The sequence below is a fragment of the Gossypium arboreum genome, chromosome 2 (genome assembly GCF_025698485.1).
Source record: "Gossypium arboreum isolate Shixiya-1 chromosome 2, ASM2569848v2, whole genome shotgun sequence".
NCBI classification, from domain to species: Eukaryota; Viridiplantae; Streptophyta; class Magnoliopsida; order Malvales; family Malvaceae; genus Gossypium; species Gossypium arboreum.
The window spans coordinates 67394543-67411926 of NC_069071.1; the positions used below are offsets into that span (position 1 = coordinate 67394543).

General features: G+C 35.4%; 1 non-coding gene across 1 annotated transcript; it reads right to left on the reverse strand.

Moving 5' to 3' along the window:
- Nucleotides 1-1462: 1462 nt before the first annotated feature.
- Nucleotides 1463-1565, reverse strand: LOC128290061 (small nucleolar RNA R71). Its single transcript, XR_008279702.1, has one exon. It is a non-coding gene; the product is annotated as a small nucleolar RNA R71 (small nucleolar RNA).
- Between the last annotated feature and the right edge of the window lie 15819 nt (nt 1566-17384).

A 17384-nucleotide genomic window follows, 5' to 3' on the forward strand; every position in this document is an offset into this window, starting at 1 on the left:
GGAATAATAATGTCGAATACTCGAGATTTTTGCACACTAAGTGCCACATACGTAGCCAATGCTACCTCAATCTCATATCACATAATCACTCACTCTCGAGCTGTCAACAGGCTTGCTCATAAAAGCTGTCAGTCAAGACGTAGCTACTCGGTGCTGCTCACACAAGCTGTCAAGTATCTGCTACATATGTCGATTTACTCAGCCACCAATAGGACGTACAATACCAGCACCCGAATCACATAATCACATAACACATAATAACCCTAGTGACATGTCACTCATATCCTAATCTATTCCTAAGGTTCAATGGGACTTCTCAATTGTCGAATCGTCATCGAACTCATTCGTAGAATTATACTTATTCACATAGTCAAACATACAATTCATGCAATATTAAAGCATTTAAATACAATTATTCTAAAGCTTATTTTTAACATACGAACTTACCTCGGTACAAAATAGCTAATAGTTCGATTTAGTCCACAACCTTGTTCTTTCCCGGGTCTAGGTCAGAACCTCTTCTTTCTTGATCTATAATACCACATTTAACTTATTCAATCATCACGTTATTCAATTTAATCCCAAAAACACCTTATGATAAAAATTACATTTTGCCCCTAACTTTTCAACTTTTTACATTTTAGTTCCCTAGGCTCGTAAAATGATTTTCATTCAATTTCATCACACCCAACCCTAGCCGAATATTAATAGTACTCATAATAGCCCACATTATTCATTTATTCACATTTTTACACACATTTTACAACTTTTACAAATAGGTCCCTATTTGACATTTTCATCAAAAATCACTTGGTAAATGTTGTTTATCTAGCAGCCAACATGCATTTTCTACCATTAAACATCAAAATACACAAATATTCAACATGGGTAAAATTTTAAACTTTTATTTTCTTTCAAATTAGTCCTTAGAATAGCTAAATCAAGTTACAACATTCATAAAAAATGTAAAAATCATTAAAAATGGGACAAAGACGGACCTACAATCGAGCTTGGAAGCTCGGCCAAAATCCTAGCTATGGTGACCCTTGAAATTTCGGCACAAGGAGGATGAAATTGAGAAGATGACATCTTTTATTTGTTTTATTTTGTCTTTATTAACCAAATGACCAAAATGCTTTTAAAGCCAAACTTTGAAATTTCACCTAACCATGTCCATTTTTGTCCAACTTAAAGTATAATGGTTTAATTACCATTTAAGGACCTCCAATTTAAAATTTCATAGCAATTAGACACCTCTAACTTCTAGAACATATATTTTGCCCAATTGTAGTTTAGTCCTATTAGTCAAATTGGACACTCTATCGATAAAATTTCTTAACAAAATTTTCACACAATCATTCAATCATATTGTAGACCTCAAAGTAATAATAAAATTAACATTTCTACTTCAGATTTGTGGTTCTAAAACCACTGTTCTAATTTGACCCAAAAGTAGGTTGTTACAATTAAGAACAGGGATTGTTGTTTTTAGACACATGGTGAAGTTTCTATGATGCATGGGAACATTTCAAAATGTTGATTTAGAAATACCCGCATCATAGATTTCTTGAGTGGATGCAACTATAGGTATTTTATAATGGGTTGGATGCAAATACACGATTTGGATTAGACGGAGCAGCAAAAGGAGCCCTTATGAACAAAACATACGAGGATGCGTACGAAATCATTGAGAACATGACACTGAACTCCTGTCAGTGGCCAATTGAATGATTCATATATGGCTAGAAACCCACCATAGTAAAAGCTATCCAAAAGGATGACAAGTATCAACAGTTAGTGGATAAACTCAATTGTATCGAATCTGCTTCTACACCATCTATGAATGGGGTGACAAACCACTCTTCCACTATATCAACAATCCTACCGATGATGTAAATTACATCAGGAATACGGGTGGAAACCCTTATTCGAAAACATATAATCCTAGCTAGAGAGATCACCCAAATCTGAGAAGGGAAGGGAACCAAAGAGTAGGTAATAATTCAAACCAAGCTAAAAACACTATTTACCAACCTTCTTATTTACAGAAACCCCAAGATAGGGCCAACCCAAATGACCATACTGCATGTGGTCAACGTCTGGATAGAATTGAAGGAGAAATGCAGTCAATGAGAACGGAGGTCAAGCACGTGCAATCTGAGTGCATGATTTAATTAATAAGCATGATGGGTGACATCAAAAGAAAAATTGGCATAGATATTCCCAGAAAACAGAAGATAATCCAGGGAGGGAAGGTAAAGAGAATATGAAAGCGATTGCGCTCTGATCTGGTAAAGTACTGAGTAGCCCAGAAGCCACTATTCTAGAGATGACTGTAGAGAATAATGACGATCCTCAAAAGGTATCCCTAGAGGCGAAAGATTAGCCAAAACCAGGAGAGGTAACCACACCGGCAGCTAAGACAAAGAAGGAAATAACTAAAGATTCTGCCAGTGCAAAAATCTCATTCCCTTCAAGACTAGTAGAAAAACAAAAGTGAGATCATGATGAATTTGTAAGTTTTCTAAACTTGTTCAAAACATTAAATGTTACCCTACCTTTAATTGAAATTAACTGAGAAGGTTCCAAAGTATGCTAAGTTTTTAAAGGAGATGATGACAAGGCGTAAGAAAATCAAGGTAGGAGAACAAGTTAATTTAAATGCTTCCTGTAGCGTCATTATTTTAAAATAGGTACCTCGAAAGTTGAAAGACTCGGGGAGTTTTACTATTCCCATAGAGACAGTAAATATTCACTTTAATAAAGCTCTATGCAATTTAGAAGCTAATATTAATTTATTGCCTCTATCAATTTTTAAAAAACTCGAGCTAGGGGATCTTAAAATTACTTAAATAACGTTATTGTTAGTTGATAGGTCATCAGTACATCCGAAAGAGGTATTGGAAGATGTGTTAGTCAAAGTACGATGTTTCATTATCCCTACAAATTTTGTGGTGCTTGATTTCAAAGAAGATTAGGAGATAACTACCTTATTAGGAAGACTCTTTTTGGCTACTTCAAGGTCTACCATTGATTTAGAAAAGAACAAATTAACCATGAAAATTAATGGTGAGAAAGAAATATTTAAATGCAACCATCAATTTAGTGAAGAGGAAAGTTGGAAAATTTTAGGAGAACAATGCAAAAAAGTATTTAATTCTAACATTCTCGAATCAAGCGACACACTTCCTCTTATGCATACAGAAAGAATAAACAAGTTTCAAGAAAAGGAAAGTGAGCACATGTGGAATGTCACATTAGACAATGGACTAATGCTGAGAGAATAGAAGAATAATCCATTGGTGAACTGATGATACAGTCAGATGAGTTCGGCAATAAAACTTAGAAATATTTGAATTGCTTAACTATTGTAATTTATTATATATTTAACTAACCTTGGAGTTTTAATTCTAACATTTATTTGATACATATTTTGACCAAGACATTGTCAAGATGGAATTTTGGGATGAAACAGAGTCGGTGTCGCGACACAACAACCCTATGTCATGACACCACTCACAGAATAAAAATATCGATGAAGAATATAGCGATGTCGTAACATGACTCCAATGGGTCACAACATAGCAAACAATTTCCCCAATACCTCCAAATAGACGAATACACCACAACACAGAACCCATGTGTCGCAACATAGGTAAACTGCCAGGGATGTCGTGGCACAGAAACCCTGTGTCGCGACATAGCTATAATTTTCTACAGGGTTAACCCAATCCATTCGCGCAACCCGATGACTTACCCTTTATTTAACCCGATTTTAACCCTTTAAAAATCTATTTTATAACCTAAAACCATACTCATTTCTAATTAAAACATGTCTTAACCCCTAACCCCTTAAACTCTCTCAAATCTCTCAAAATTTTTTAAACCTAAACCCCTAATCTCTTAAACATTCTATTTTTCTTTACTCTTCAATTATACAAGGTGCAACAAGGAATAGGAACATGTGGGAGCAAGGAATTCAAACATACTTCTACTATATATTTAAGGTTAAGGTTTCCTAAATTCAGCTTTTTACTGTTCCATTGAATTTTTTGCTTTGTATTACATTAAGATTGAAATATCATACCTCTTAGAAAAATTGGAAGAACCAATGAACCTGATCTACTGACAGGTCCAAACCCCCTAATTTCGCAAACCCAGATATTGGAAAATATTTTACTGAACTTTAAGGGAAAACCTTTATCCAAAAGATGGGCTTCAATCTGTTAATGGTTTTAAAGGAAATATGGCCTTTAGTAAGATATCATAGGCGGGAACATTTTTGGACAATCTCTAAAGACAATGTTGTGGTCCCTATTATTCAGAAGTTTTATGCGTCTTTACGAGACCAAAAATCTAGAAATACTAAAGGTCGTATATGGGATATGGTACTTGTATGGGAGAAGGAAGTACAAGTAACCCCTCGAATTATTTACAACTTTTTTAATGCTTCATGCTATGAGAATGATTTCATTCATGAAATTAATTTGGAATATATTCGAGACATAGATATGCATAGTATTATAAACTTTTTGATTGAAGGGAGGGCTGAATGGAAATATTGCTCAGGTACCAATATCCAGTATCTTTTCATCAAGCAGTTATGTTTCTTGAGGCTAAGATGTGGATACAAATTGTGTGCACACAAATAGTACCTGGTTTAAATGTTTCTAACGTTAATACTTTTAGAGTGGTTTTACTCTATGCTATTTTGCAAAAAAAGCATGCTCACATTGGCAAATGGATCCACTAGAATATGAAGAGGTGCATCATTAGCTAGAAGGTGAAAGTTTTCTTTCCCAGTCTAGTGATTGAATTTTGAAAAAAGGCGAGTGTATCTATGACATCCACTGAGCAGTCACTGAAACCTTCTAGAAGTATCATCGAGGACATCTTGTTCCAACAATACATTGAGTTGCGATCTAAGTAGATAAAAAATTGGAACAAGCGATAGCAAGAAGCGACAGCTACACCAGCTTCATCCCAGAGGTTGACACAAGCTCAACAAGAACTTGGTGAGAGCAGTCGTCTAAAGTTATATTGGATGATTTAGTGGATGAAAGAACCGAGATCAATTTTTCAGGAATTTGCTAGGAAAAATAACATTCTTGTCCCCAACTATACACTTGATATGTTTGGGCCAACAAATCTGGAACAAAAAGAAAAGGTATATAAAGCGAAGAGGAAGAAGAGGATGACAGAAGCAAAGAGATTGATTTTAAGGAAGAATATTGGGCAATTCTTAATTCTGATTTTAAAATACTTGTATTAATTTTTGGATGCTTCTGATTTATACTCTGTAGGAGTAGGATTAATAATATATTTTTAGTTATATTTCATTTTGTGTAAGTGTTCTATGTAGGAACCCAACACAAAGGAGACACAAACAATTTGAGTTTTACACCATCAAAGGAGGAAGCACCTACTATTAGCAATTGGAGCAATCAAAACCAATTGGGTAACTTCTTTCCTTATCTTTTTAAAAGCTACACATTGAGGACAATGTGTCAACTAAAGTGTGGAGGTAACATAGAAATTTTTTTTTGTTTTCAATCTTGTGTGGAGGTAACATAGAAAATTTTTTTTTGTTTTCAATCTTTACATTTTCTTTGATTTTTCTTGTCTTTTGTTCCTTGAGCTTGTAGAAATATAAGTGATTGGTTAGGAGCATGTACATAGGTTGCTTGTGTTTATGAATAAATTTGGCATGATGATAGGTGATTTTAAAATTTTCATTATTAGACGATTAAGTTCTATATGTTACACTGTAAATAGGCATTAAGCAATCAATTGTACCAAGTAATGTAGAAAATACAAGGAAACGAGCATGCTAGTACAAATGATAAATGGTTGAATTTATAGTTGTTCGGTTGATTAAATTTGTGCATGTTGAGATAATTAGGGATGACCTAAGGCATTTTTTTGAACACATCCAGAGCCAAAAATCTTACCTTATTTTTTTCCACCTTTAGTACCAATTTTTTAGCCTATTGACACTTCTTGATGAACCTCATTACAAGCCACAAGCCTAAAAACGTTAATTTGTATTTGCCCTTTTTTTTTGGTCCTAAATTGCACTATTATAGACGTCTAGCCATATGTATCGAGGGTTAAGTAGATACATCATGGTGGAGTTTGTAAAAATAGAGTGAAATAAGAAAGATTGGTGTGATATAGGAACTATAAGTTAGTCTAATATGCGACACAAAAAAGGAAATCCAAAAAGAATATTAGTATGAGTAGAAAAAATCTTAAATAGCGAAAAAGCATTAATGAGTGAGATGTACTGAAAAAAAAAAAGAAATGTCACAAAGTCACAAAATAAAAGACAAACTCCTTCATTAGTGCACAAAAACTCGTAAGTCTAGCGATAGTTACTATGTCATGCTATGACTTCTTATATATGAAGAGACAAGAAAGGTGAGAGAAGAAGAAATAAGGCGGTAAGCGGGTAAAGGTCACTAAGGGGGGAAGAATAGGGATCAATATGATGTGTCAAACTATTTTTGTGTTTGTAACCCTTTTTTATGCTTACTGTTTTTAAATTTCATACATGTCCTAAGTTTTAGAACGTTACAAGCCGGAAAGTCTTATGTGACCTAAACATCCTTATGCATGAATGGACATCATACTAAACATACACATAAACGACTATTTGTATTCCGCTCGGATAATCAAAGTACTTAAATGATTTATTGATGGATTTCTATAAGTGAGACCCTTAATACTTGTATATTTTGTAACATATTGGACGTAGATATTTGAGATCAAAAGTGGTAAGTCAAATATTCATCATGTTAAAGTTGTTAGTAAGCATGAAATGCCTAAGTCATATGCTTCAAACTTAATACTTATATGATATTTGCTCAAAGGTCTTCAATTTTGTTTGTGATTTTTGTTTATATTGCTTGAAGACAAGCAATGACTTAAGTATAGGAGAGTTTGATCTGTCGTAAATCGATGTAGCAGATTAGGATAATTTTCACACTTAAGTAGCTCGAATACAAGCATTTTCATTATATTTTAATTAAGTTTCTTTAGCTTTCCTTACATTCAATAAAATGTGAAAATTGAGTCTTTTATTGACCTTAAGGGTCGAAGGAGGCCTAAAAGAGAGCTAACGTACCTTGTAAGTGTGCAAGAGACCATTAGAAGGCATTTTAGTCCAATTTTGGACACTATGTTGCAACATGGGAGGCCCGATGTCTCAACATAGAGATCATAATGGAGAAAATATGAAATTGTCTTCGATGTCACGATACAGACTGATGGTGTTGCAACATACCCCTGAAGACATCTCAAGAAGGAGTATACTACCATCTCTATCATGGCACAAGTCCTGGTGTGTCTCGACGTCGACTCTGGGACAAAAAATAAACACTAAGCAGGGGCGTTTTGGTCTGCACAACCAATCTTAAAGCTCAGGAATGCCAACTGACCTAGGGTTAAGGATGACAACCACCTGAAGGCTATAAATTGGCTCCTTTGGCATATGTTATGAACACCATTTCATTATCTTATATTCTTTCTTTAGATTTAGTTTTGTTTTCTTGCTTTCTTAGGTTTTTTAAAGTTTAGCTTATTTGTCTTTGTTTTATTTCAAGAGATCTGAATCATGAAGGAGATCAACTTCTATGGATTCGTATTTATTATCAATATCAATCTAGATTTTCTTAAACTATTACTTCAATTCATTCATTATGATTAATTCTTCCATCTATTTCATGTTGTTTATGAAAGCCATGAGGAACTAATCCTTCTATTGGGGATTAGCGAGAAGGTTACTCAACAGCTCAACTGTTTGGGAAAGGAAGAACGTGAACCAAACCCTAGGCCTGACAACCTCAGGAAGTCATCAAGGTGGGAATTAACCCAAATTTGGTATTGCCCATTCGTGAACATCTTCACTCCAAGCCAATCTAAATTATGAGGTTGGAAGATAAGTAGATCTTGCTAACTTGTTATGTTAATGAAAGATTGGAAGATCCTACTATGGTAGAGACTAGTTAATTAAAAAGGAACCCGAAGCAACAGTTGACATGTAACACCCCAAACCCGGCCCAGACGTTAAGTTTGGCTCGAATCTGGCGTGTCACATTAAAGTTTTTTTCAAAAACCATGTTTCCATTAAAAACCCTTTTTAAACCTTGTTAGAAAACCTCAGCTAAATAACATTCTCAACAACTTTTTAAAAATCTTGGTAGTTGCGAAAGCTTAATTTAAAAACAATTGTGGATACGTGATGTTTTGAACAATAGTAGTTGCTTTGGAAAACCGTGTTCTAATACTAGCAATTATAAGAACAATAAATAAAATTCCAAATTTGAAATCCAGAAAATTGCAACGGCTTTACTACAACCCACATAAAACATTTAAAAGTAATAATCAAAACTATAAAATAAACAGTGTGTGGCTTCCTCCGAGCCCCTCGCAGCTCCTATCCGTCTAAGTTTGGAAATTACCTGAACGGTTAATAAACGGGGTAAGTTTACAAAAACTCAGTGTGAAATCCCCTACTATAAAAAGGAACAGTCAGTCATATAAAAGAATTAAAAGTCTGGTCCCAGCCTTACTTACAGTTTCGGTATCAATTGGGCCTTAGCCTACTATAACAGACAGTACCAGATGGGCTTTAACCCATTACAGAATAAGAAACATTATCAGAACTAGAATCAGAATCAGAATCAAAATCAGGTGACAGAATCAAAATCAGAATGTGAATGCAATCCCAACCCAATCCAGCCGTATACACCCCCGTACCAACCTTACACCATGTGGTGAGACTACTCGACCCACCCAACCGCTACACACCACAGAAATTGCAGCGAGACTGCCAGATATTGTGACGAAGTCACCAGATACAGATATTGTGGCTAGGCCACCAGAACAGATATATATATATGTGGCGAAGCCACCAGATTGCAGCGAAGCTGCCAGATATTGTGACGAAGTCACCAGAACAGATATATGTGGCGAGGCTGCCAGAACGCTTCCTCCATCAATATAACCCATATCCCATGCAACATATTTACATGTCATGGCATACAACATACAGAATCAGAATATCATGTCCATATTTGAATCAAACAATCACAGTCAAGTCATTTATATCACCAACATATATTCACAATCAAATCCGTCAACCACACAGTCTAAGTCAGTCACTTGCCCACAAGGGCAAAACAGTCATTTAACACACTAGGGGTAAAATGGTAATTTTACCCCACAAGGGTATCTCGGTAATTCTACCTTACAGGAGTATTTCAGTAATTCTACCCTACAGGGGTATTTCGGTATTTCTACCCTACAGGGGTATTTCGGTATTTCTACCCTACAAGGGTATTTCGATAAATTTTGTAAATCGAGGGTAAAACGGTAATTCTATAAATCAAGGGTACTTTGGTAATTTTACAAGTTGAGGGTATTTCAATAATTTTACAGGTCGAGGGTATTTCAGTAATTTCACAAATTAGGGGTATTTTGGTAATTTTACAAACTATGGGTATTTTGGTAATTTTAAAAACCAGGGGTATTTTGGTAATTTTACAAACTAGGGGTATTTTGGTAATTTTATAAACCAAGGGTATTTTGGTAATTTTACAAATCAGGGGTATTTTGGTAATTTTGTAAACCAAAGGTATTTTGGTAATTTCGTAAACTAAAGTATTCTAAACAGGGATAACAATACGAATGGGCCTAAAGCCCTTTCTCGGCCCAAATGGGCCCATATGTTCGTGTGGCCCTTTTAGCCCAAATCTAGCCACAGATATGAGATTCACCTAGCCTAGTCCAATATTTACTACACAATTAAACAACTTATCCAATTGGGCCGTGAGGCCCATTTGGCCCATATAGCCCCTTTCTACCATCGCGTCCAAGTGGCCATCCTACTGACTAGAGTAGTGAGAAATACACACCTGATAGGAGACTAGAGTTAATCCGCGCTCCGAGCACTCTTAGCCGACGCCCAACCCAAACGAGCACGCCATGAAGCGAAAGGGATCAGCCAAGAAAGGTATCTTTACTCTCCTCATGGTTCTCTCTATTTAAAGCCAGCTTCGCATCCACTCTTATGTCAGCTTCTCGATGTGGGATCCCTCCATCATTAGAGTTTAAATTCAACACCAACTCTTGCCGCCCCCTGTTAGCAAAATAAATGCTCTTTGCTTGCCATGGGATTCGAACCCATGCCTCTCCTTAAATGCTTCACACGCTACTTGCCACTAAGCCACAAGGCTTTTTGTGTCACAATTTCTCTAACAATATTCTTAAGGCCTACCTACTACACCCAAGGTTTGATTCACCTTAAACCAAAATTTTTGCTAGAGTCCAGATTTTAACCCAGGACTTCTCCAACACTTCTCAGTACACTTAACCATTAAAACAAGCCTTCATTAACGAAATTTACATGCACGACAAAATATTATTAGCTGCCTTCAACCGCTCCCATGCTCAAGGCCTAAAACTTCTAGGCCCAAATTCAGGGTGTTACATGACAGGGATTACCGAAGCGAGCTAATCACCAATAATTGAGATTTGATTTACTCTACTCTTCTATCTCTTGAGTTTTATTTATTTTCTGGTATCTAAGTTTATTACTATAAAAACCATAAAAACCCTCTTTATGCTCTCGTACTGTAATTTCTTTAAAAGTACTAATTAGATCTTTTAGTGTTTAGATTAGAATTGATCTAGCACTCGCCTCCCTTGGGTACGATCCTCAAAGTACTCACCTACTTCATTGTAATACTATATTACAACTCGACCCATATACTTGCGGATATCGCCTTGTCATTCTATATTTTATTGTAGTATTCACACTCTAGATGTTAGTATATCCGGAGCTGGTCAATTTTTAGACGAGCTACTTGGTATACCCCCATACCGCGAAGTGGATTTCACCATTGTACTATATCCTAGTAGTTCAATAGTTTCAATTACACCCTATCGCATGGCACCAAAAGAGCTTAAAGAACTAAAGATACAACTACATGAGCTATTTGATAAAGGTTTCATTCAATAAAGAGTATCTCCTTGGGGTTCACCGGTTCCGTTTATGAAGAAGAAAGATAGTAACTTAAGGATGTGTATCTCCATGTGGCTCACACGGCCAAATGACACGCCCAAGTCCTAAGTCGTGTAGGCATTCAATGTAAGGCATACAGTCATGTCCTAACCCATGTTTATACCCGTGTAACTTTCTAACTTGGATCACATGGTCAGCCACACGCCCGTGTGTTAGGCCGTGTGTACAATTTAATTTTCAAAAATTAGGTGCAAGATTCACACGGCCAAGACACATGCTCGTGTGTTGGGCCGTGTGTTTCACACGACTGAGACACACGCCCGTGTGACCAATTCTGAGCATTCTGTTTTTAAATTTTAAAGATGCAGGGGACACACAGCCAAACCACACCAGTGTGCATAGCTGTGTGTCACACACGGTTGAGACACACGCCCATGTGTCTACCCATGTGGACAAAAACAATGTCATTTCCAAGCCTTATTTCTCACCTAAATTTTTCCTTGTACCTACATTAATACTTGCATACATATACCAACCAATTAAAGATGTTAAAACCAAGCCAAAACCAAATTAATACTTGCAGACATATACCAACCAATTAAAGATGTTAAAACCAAACCAAAACCAATCTTATACATGATATACTACTACATATGTTCAAGTATCCATCTTACCTTTTTGATCAAACATTCATTTAAATATGCTTGTACCTATTATACCACTTCATGCATAATCATATTAACATAGTACAACCTCATGTATATATATATATACACAAAATATATTATCACTAGCCATTCCAGTGGCTATTTACAACCAAAACATTTCATCATTTGGTCTAACTTAGCCTATACATGCCATTATACCCAAAGTAGTTTTGCTAATTATATCAAATTGAGTTGAAGGATAGTGTGATGGTGCTCCAACCTATTCCAACTTTTACGAGCTTCCGAGCACTATAAAATAGAGAAAAGAAAATTGAGTAATCATTTCAAATGCTTAGTAAATTCGTATAACAAGAATTTAACTTACTAGTTATGTATATTCAAAATAAGTATTCAAAATAAGTATACAAACATGCATCCAAGTCATTATGGCCATTTGCTTAAATGCATATGATCTCAATGAACTTGTTAGTTATGTATATTATGTAAACATCAAAAATCAAAGATGAGCTCATCTTGTAATAACTTTCATAAACATCTGCTTTTCATATCATATTTCCACATAACATGTGCATTTCCATATTCAATCATCTTAAGTTCAATTCAACTATGTCAAAACTATTTCCTTTGAATTTATTTGAAATATCGATGGATACACATGTAGTACACTCAAAGTGTACAAAACTATAAACCATCAACTCATATTCGAGGGTACCCTATTAGGGCACATAATCAAGAAGCAGTCTCTCCAGCCATGTAACAGGATGCTCACGTGAGCCATGTAATGGGAAGCTTATCCGGGCTATAACAGGAAACTCATAAGCGTTTAGAATAGGAAGCTCATTGAGCTTAACAAATAACTCTAAAGAGTTATTATCAAGGAGCTCCAGATAGCTATATAACAGGAAGTTCAAATGAGCCATATCAGGAAGCTCACAAAGAGCCTATATTAGGACGCTCATAAATAGCTGCGTTTGTGTCTACAATATATGCAGGATCACAACCGATCATATAGCAGGACGCTCACAAAGAGCTGCGGTAGTCTAAAACACATGCAGGATTACTATCGATCAGAATACTCACAAGAACCATATAACAGGAAGCTTGAGAAAGTTAATAACGGGATACTAGTAAGAGCTATAGTATGTCCGCAACAAATGCAAGACCACAACCAATCGGGAAATCCTATATCCATCAAATTTCACTATTCAAACAGGACTTATCATGTATCGGGATTTATTAGATATAAGATTTATTTCATATTCATGACAATGATACAATTCACATACATATTATTCAATTTAAAACATATAAATACACAATTTAATTACACGAACTTACCTCGTCACTTGTTCGTATACAGAAATCTACTAATCCGACATTTTTTATTTTCCTCAATCTAACTTCATATTTGAGTTATCTAGATCTATATAAATGAATTTAGTGTCAATTTAATCCATTTCATACTCAATTTAATTCAATTCACATCCTAGGAAAATTATCATTTTGCCCCTATACTTTTCATAAATAACGATTTCGTCCCTAGGCTTGGAAAATGAAATTCGTGCAATTTAACCCTTATTCCAAGCCTAACTAAAATTTACATATAACATTTACAGCACATATATTTTACAAAAATTAGAAATTTTTCGTGACTTTTACATCTTTACAATTTAGTCCATCAATCATAATTTCATGGAAATTTCCTTTACAAAAGTTGTTTACTTATCAATAATCTTTCATTTTCTACCATAAATTTCAAAATTTCAGCACATTCATCCATGGAAAACTTTTAATACTTTGATAACTTTACAAATTAATCCCCAAACTAGATAGATTAGGTTATTCCGATCTTAAAAATATAAAAATTACTAAAAACGAGACAAGATTACTTACCCAATTAGGCTTACTTGATTTTCTTTCTCTTTCCTAGGTTTTTCATAGAATTTGGGGAAGAATATGATATAATTTGATGATATTAGATATTTATTTTATTTATCATCTTTTATTTATTTTAATTTCCAATTTAGTCCTTTTCTTTTCTCATTTTTCATGGATGGATCATCAAAATATCTACTAACTTTTCTTAATGATCTAATTACCATATAAGGACATCAAATTTTGAATTCCACAGCTATTTGATACTTATATATACTAGAACTCAACTTTTGCATTTTATGCAATTTGGTCCATTCCATAATTAAACATGAAATTGGTAAAATTTTCTTATCAAAATTTTCATAAGTCTTTCCTATCATCATGCAGACCATGCAATATTATTTAAATAAATTTTCTTTCTGTCTCAGATTTGTGGTCCCGAAACCACTGTTCCGATTTCACTAAAAATGGTTTGTTACAGAACCCCTACGTTAGATAGATGAACTACTGTGCTCCGTGAAGTGTATTGTTTTACAAAACTTAAATTTCACATGTTATTATTTCCTTTCACTATATTCTAAATGTTCCAAGAAAGTTAATAAGTAAACCTCAGCGAAGTAGGCTTGCATGTTACTATCGCTGCGAACCCTAAAGCCTACGAAATGAGTTCGTGAGCTTGAGTTGTTTTAAATTTGTGCATACTTTACTTCCCTATAAATGTGAACCCTTCACTTATTATATATGTGAAACCCATAAGTATGCAAACCTTATTTTGTATGCTAGTTGGACTTAAAGTTTTTATGAGAGTTCTTATATGATATTCCGTTGTACATTGATAACTTAAGCATATTATATGTTCTACATATGGTGTGGTGGAGGTTATGTAACACCCCAAACCCGGCCTGGATGTTATGACCGGATCTGATGCGCCACATTGATGCGTTAAAACACTTAGTTTGGAAAAGCTGAGTTGGTGTTGTAAAAGATACTTTTAAAAGTAAGTTAAAGTGAATGGAAGCTGCGCACCAGGTAGGAAACCAGGAAGAAGAGGAGGTGAGTCCGTCGGACTGCTTAAGTACCAAGCTCTCTTCGGATCCAATCCTAGACATGCACACCGCCATTGCCACACTCTAACATCTCGTATAATTTTGAGAAAACCGTTTGATTATGAACGACTTAAGAAAATGATTAAGGTTGCAAATCATTTGCTTAAAATATTTATTTTCTTGGGAAAACATTTACTTATGAAAACTTTGCGTCATCGTGATCTTTTAAAAACAAGTAGATTTTATAAAACGAACCCTAGTGCTAGCCAGTTTAATAATCCCCAAAATATAAGTAATTAAAAAGAGCGACCTTATTACAACTTTAAGCATAATAAAATAATCCAAAATAAATGCTAAACTTATTTAAAATTGGCAATCAATCTTCATGGCCACTCTGAATCCCCTTGACTCCAAGTCCACCAATTTTAGGGCTCACCGCAAGGATGGAAGAGGAAGGGGGTGAGTTTGGGAAAACTCAGTGTATCTGAAACCCATCCAAAGCCCAATTCAGCTCGAGCCCATTGGGCTGAGCCCTATTCAGAGATAAAGATACAAGAGGTCAAGCCCTTTTCGAATACAAGAGCAAGGCCTTAGCCCCTTTTACATAACAAGTGTGGCCCATAGGCCCGTTCAAGAGCATGAGTAACAACAAGAATAATGAATGCAAGCCCATCCTGGGAGACTACTCAACCCACCAACCGCTACAACGCCTGCACCAACCCTACACACCATGTGGGAATATCTCAACCCACCCAAACCTACACATTCACAGTTAAAGAACGCACTCAAATTTCGGTCATTGAGGCAGAGCCTCCAAGACGTGGATGAACCACTTTCAAGATTTCCTCCATTAATACCCCAATCCCATGCAACAGATATTAATAAATGCATATCATGCAAAATACGAGTAGTAATCAATCAAGCGGTTCACCAATTTAAAACCCTAGGGGTATATCGGTAATTTTGCTCTTTAGGGTAATTTGGTAATTTTGCTCTTTAGGGTAATTTCGTGATCTACGCCATGCACAAGCTAATTCAGTAATTTTTATCGCTTTTATGCAATTTGATTCCACCATCTACCTAATGAGCTAATTTGCCCATCTCTTACCCATATTGGTCCGTAAGCCCATTGGGCCCGATTTTGGCCCGTCGAGCCCCTTTTTCCAAATACGCTAAAACATCACGCTGAACGTATTTACCACCTTGCGGTGCAGATCTAACAATTACCCTATGACTTGAGAGCATTCGATACTCACATGACCATGAAATGCCGAATTTGGCATTTCGGCTTTTTTTAATTGAACTAAGAAAGGGTGTTCGGTACACACCGATTTGCGATTTATCGCTTCGAGATCCCTTCGATGTCCTACAATTTATTAGCACAGTTCTTATTTACAAACCATAATCACTAAACCTCCAAAACTTACTTATCCATGATCGAACCATATCCCTAAAAAGCCTTCAAAACCTTACCTTTTTGCCAAAATCGATAGCTAGCTCCGAATCCGATTGCTCCAATGATTCACGCTTTTGATCCAACACTTAGGAAGACTCTAATCACTAAAAGAAAACATCAGTTACAATCCCTTAAAGCCATATGCCCAAATCGACAGCCTCCCTAGATTTTAGGGATTTCGACTTTTTCGAAGTTGTAAAATAAGACTAGATCTGAAGTGATGAGCACTTACCACTTGTTCCTCTTTGATTTCTACGTAGATCTGATGCAGATTTATCCTCTAAATGATGGTAGAACTCGAATCTAGAAGATCTGAAGTTTCGGCTATAAGTCCCTAAATCTATGGTATTTCGCTTTTTAGGTGATGAAGAAGATGATGGTTTGAGGCTATAACCTTGGAGTAACGTTGTTTACAGATATTAAGGGTTTAGAGAAGATGAATGTTGATCACAAGGAACAAAAATACTGAAGGGTTTGGCTTTGGAGAAATCGGCACAAGTAATGAGTTTTCAGGATTTCGGCCTTTTAATGGTGATTGGTGATGAAGGTTTAATGGAAGATGGGATCGACAAAGAAGGTGAATAAGATGGTCAGAAGGTTTTGGCTAGAAGGAGAAGCATAAAGGAAGAGAAAACATGGAGAAAAGAGAAGAAGAAAATTCGGCACAATGAGAAATAGACTTGTGTTTTCGCTTTTGTTAGAATTCGAAAAGATGAAAGAAAGCTTTGGTGGCTAACCCTAATTCTCCAAGATAGAAAAGAAAAGAACCTAACCCTAATATTAAATTAGAGCAATCGCCCATCTCTCTAAGGCCCTTGTCGAAATTTACTTGTGTGATCACATGCCTAGTACATGCCTAAAATTAAAAGAAAAACAATATGCCTACCTTACAACTTGAACCCTGGACCTCCAATTCCTTCCCAGGCGCCACTTTTTTTAGGAACTTAGTGGCATCACCTTGCCACTTCACCAAGGCCTTATTTGTGTCATAACTTACGCAGTTCTTCTTAAAAGCCCACTTAACCAAATCTCCTATTCACTTAAAAATCCCACCTTGATATTTTACCGTGTTTAGCTTAGTCTTGGGCCTTCTAAAGGTCTACTAACACATTTAAACATAATTCCAATATTTAGAACATGAAAATTTCAAGATTCACTAAAATCACAAAAACCCAAAAAATCCGAAAATCAAGGCATTACAACTAATATATATATTTTTTCCTTTCCGATAATAATAATAATTTTATAAATATATCTAATAATAAAATTTCAAATATCAATAATACAGTAAATAATAAAATTTTCATAAAATT